Source organism: Penaeus japonicus, unplaced genomic scaffold (assembly GCF_977035675.1).
Source record: "Penaeus japonicus unplaced genomic scaffold, GWHDUDI00000001_assembly GWHDUDI00000041, whole genome shotgun sequence".
Taxonomy (NCBI): domain Eukaryota; kingdom Metazoa; phylum Arthropoda; class Malacostraca; order Decapoda; family Penaeidae; genus Penaeus; species Penaeus japonicus.
This window is the reverse complement of record NW_028234443.1, coordinates 19,375,585-19,380,584: the sequence shown is the minus strand read 5'-3', so window position 1 is coordinate 19,380,584 and position 5,000 is coordinate 19,375,585.

Below are 5,000 nucleotides of genomic sequence, written 5' to 3'. Positions count from 1 at the left end.
TATAATTATCATTATCATCATTGTTATTATTACCCTGATTACTATTACTATTATTATTAGTTGTAGTATTATCAGTATCACTATTATTGCTATTATCATCATTATCATCATCATTACTATCATTTTCTTTATTATCATTCTAACTGTTGTTATCATTAGTGGTAATAGTGATGTAGTGTGATAATTGCAGTCGTAGTAGTAGTATCATTATCATCATTTATTTCATTACGATCATCACCATTTTCATTATCATAATTGTTATCAATGTCATTATTTATCTTCTTCATTATGATTATGAATATTAGTACTACTACTATTTTTACTATTAACATTACCACAATTATGATAGTGCTATTATTGATATCATCATTGCTGATATTATATTACTACCATTACTGTTATCACGATTATTGTTGTTATTGTTGTTCTACATATCATAATGATTATTCACCCACCACAAATGTGTCATATTCCTTCATGAAAATCAGAGCATCATAATGAAAAGCATATTCCTCGCATCAAGGCAAGGGAAAGCGAGAGAGAAAAGGCAGCGCCATTTCTTCCTAGGAATAGAGAGAAAAGAGTTTCTGAGGACGAGGACGACGACCATGAACAATGTGTTGGTTAGACCTATTGTGATGGAGTGCGAAGGGAAGAGGGAGGGAGGGGCGGGAAGGGCGGCGGGGAGAAGTAGGTATAAATACGTGCTTAAGATACTGTAAACACGAGGGAAAGATCCTGAAGTATCTATATATAGAAATATTTACTTAAACGAGCAGGGGAGAGATAGATAGGAGCGCCCATACACATACAATCACACGTACGTAAACCATGCACACCCTCCCACCCAGTGCACATACACTCACCAACACGCACGTCCATGTATACAAGTTGTCAGGTTCCATAATCGCAGCTGCAATAAATCAACTGTTATTGAAGGTTCTCGCGATTCCTATTTTGTAGAGATTTAGAAAATCGTTATCCCGACTGCCCCGTCCAACACAGACGAAGCAAATAAAAGATGATACTTGAGATGAATAATATCATCATCAGAGCTCTCTCCGTTACTATTTATTGGGCGTTAGAGAAAATGGACGAGGAGAGAGAATACGAGTAAGGAGAAGGAAAAAGACAATGCGTGCGTGTGTGGATAGATAAATGGATAGATATATAGACAAAGAGCGATAGAGAGAGACATAGAGAGAGGGGGGAGAATCATAGGGAGAGTAAAATAAATAAACAGAAAGTTAAACAGACAGAGAGCTAGTATTGCACTGATCTGCCTTGCCGTTTCGTTCCCCTAACGTACTGTTTGAGACAACAGCGCATTGTGTTTTATTCATGGTTTATGAAATACATATTTGATATTAGTGCGAGTACTTTTCTCTTATGTATATTCTTGTCGAGCCCTAATTAATTTTTCCCTCTTCCTCCTTCTCCATTCCCTCGCCACCCTTTTATGAAATACCTATTTGATATTCGTGCGAGTCCCTTTTTCTGCGTATCGTTCTGTTTAGCCCTAATTAATTTTCCCTCGCCGCCCTTTCACTTCTCTGCAAGTCATGCTATAAGATATTAAGTAATAACAATATTATGTACCATCAGGACCTTCTATGTAAATCATATGTAGAGCATCTGAATCAGAAAAATAATTCAACTAAAAAGTAAGAAGAAATCACTTCATTTGCATTAGCCATGTCTAACCCTACACTATGGCAGAAACAAGCAGATGACGCGAAATGACCAAACAAGCTTTCGCCGTGATAATGAGCGTGTGAAAATGCCACGATAATTAAGGTGGCGGTTATTCGCGCTCGGTTTAATCCGCTGTGTCAAGCCGGGTGATGGGTAGTGTCGACGTCAAACATGTCCAGCGGGAAACTTGGTGGGCTGCGTGATGCGAAAATCCACTTGTGTGCAAATATAACTGTGTGCTGCTGCCTGCGCCACAATTGGGTATTCAAACACATGCACACACACGTCTGGCATCTTTAAAACCTCACTATTTCAAGTGGAAGGACTTGTATACGCATTAAAACGGTAAGCGGAAACATGTATGGGATTTCTCCCCATACGTTTTGTCAATAGTTCAAAGAGGAGTTCCTGTGTGCGCTCTTTTCTGATAATTGATATTTTCATCGCAAGCGCTTATGTACAAACATACGTACAGGTCGACAAATATGCGCACATATGCATACAGGTTGCTATGATTTGATGAGTCCCATCAGCATCAGCCTTGCATAGATGTGCGGCTCTTTGTGCCATCTTCGTGCCCCATCTGGCATCCCCCTCCCCCTTTCCTTCCCCACGGAATGCCAGATGTTGTCCACCGAAGGACGCACAAGGTCGACCTTCTCACTGGATGACGATGGCATTCTCGCTTCTACGGAACTCAACACACAGGGGGAATTTTCAATTTATACTCCCAATGACATATGCTCGGACCTCTTTCCTACCAACGGTTATTTAAAATGTCAGGGGACTTCAAGAACGCCTTGCATGACCGTCCCTATGTGGTCGGAAGTTCCAAGGGAAACATTTTGAAGTTATTGTTCATTTACATAGAATTTGGTCAGTCTTAGGCGAGGCGAGTCCACTCCCCCAAAGGGAAAACTCGAGCGACCGACCATCATACTGTTCGATTTGAGTGTTCTGCGGGCTCGCATTCCGGTTTTTCCTGGTTCGCCGCACAACTACAAAACGTTAGAGGAAATCATATTCGAACTTCCACCACCCAGTAGGATACAACGATATTCATTTCATTACTACTGCAGCTATAAATACGATAATCGCCATCATCGCCATGAAACTATAATGGAAATATCTCATTCATCTACCTATTCGCAGTATCAGTTCTTTTTTATTTATAAATCTATTCATTCGTAGTCATGCATATATGAATTAGATTAAGAACAAATTCATAAATTTATATTTCACTAGATTGCTTCTGACAAATTGATCATAGTGAAAACTGTAAATATTCCCGATAACTCTGATTTATTTGTACTTAAAATAAATGTGGATTGTTGTTAATAAAAATCCGTTTCAGTGGCATACTCTTTCTGAAACTGTTCAGTACTCTAACTGTGAAATGGATACGCCAACAGGACTTCTTAAATTCCACAGTCGCTATAGACATCGTGATCCGTAACACCGTATTCCGAACGCTAAATCCATTGAGTATAGGAAGCACAGCATAAAGACGACGTGTGCGTTGTAAAGGAAACGAGCACCCATAATTTGCCGTCGCTCTTTCCCGATGTTGTGGCAGCCGGTATCAGCTGAGGCTTAGTTGATGGATGGCGCACGCACGGCCAAGTACGGTCCGTGTACGTCTGCACGTTAGGAGTTGTGTATGTATTATTATACATATGCATCTATGTGTGCGTGTGTGTGTGTGTGTGTTTGTGTGTGTATGTGTGTGTGTGTGTGTTCTTTGTAATTGTGCTTGTGTGTGTGGCTGTAGTGTACGGTTGTATATATGCATACACTTTTGCATAAATACACACACATGCGTTCTCATACACACTCGCCTACATGTATGTGTTTCATTCTTGAGTAATTATGATGCTATTATTATATATGATAATTATCATTAATACTAAGAATTAGAGTACTACCACTACGTTTAGTCGCAATTTGATGAGAAATGTAGAAATATAATTAGATATTCATCAAAGCATAACTGCATAGTCGGCCGTCTTGTGCTATATAGGTTTCAGTCAATTTCTTATCAGAGTCTGCATATTCCAACTACCATTCTCAGATATCTCAGTTTAATTAAATCTTTCAGTTGGGATATATTTTCTAGATTAAAAAAGTAACAACTCAAGAAATGTAATAAAAAATCATTAAGAATTAAGTTCCTGAGGATTACGTGCCCCGCTACAATTGGATCTCGAGAGGCGGCGTCACAAAGATAGTTAATCTCCTTGCTACTTTAACGTGATTATCCCATCCTGGTTCCCTGTTTGTGTCAGGTTACAACATCGATCGAATGTCTGTTTGTCTGCTGGCAACTCACGTGTATACACGCACCAAACACCAAGCAAGCAAGCAAGCAAATTAAAGCGATGCACAGTGAACGGCAACCTTTCCTGGCCAGCGAGAGCAATAGTTCCACCAGTATTTGAACATTAAACGATCAAGGTCGCTTGCGCTCTCGTTCTGCACCATCTGCTACCTTGGCGAGGCGGAAATATAATGCTACCGAAAGAGGTCGCACATTTAACTCTTCTAAAGGCAGTTACACTTTTATTAAGACGATAATGTCAGCGGTGGAGATAAGGCTCTGTGTACAGAGCACTCGCTCCAGGCCATATGATCGACTCCTGATCGGGCGCGCAAAGAAATGACGATGATAATGGTGTTACTGCGAATGATGAGCGTGGTAATGGTGGTGATAATGATATCACTGATACTGATTATGATAAGGATGATGATAATGATCAAGCATTGATAATGATAGTAAAACAATAACAATAATGATATTACAAATCATAGTAATATTGATAATGATAACAGTGAAACTACAACTACACACACATGATAAGTAATGACAGTAATATTAATGACAACAGTGATGATGGCAATGAGAATATATCAATAATGATGATAATGGTTAAAGTGACTGCATTAATGATGATAACAATTATCGTCATAATCATTATTACCGTAATCATAATAATAATAATTATAATGATAATAGTAATGATGATATTAGCAAGGATAGTGATAATCATAATTATAATGATAGTGATAATAGCAATACCAATGATAATCACAATAATGATGATAATAGCAGTAATAATAATTTAATAATGATAAGGATAATAATGATAAAGATAATGATGATAAAATAGATAATAATGACACCAATAATAATGATAGAGACAATGATATTGATGATAATCATACTAATGATAATATAAATTATGATAATGATAATGATAATAATGACCATAATAATGATCCGGTTTTATATAAGTGCTGGGATGGTG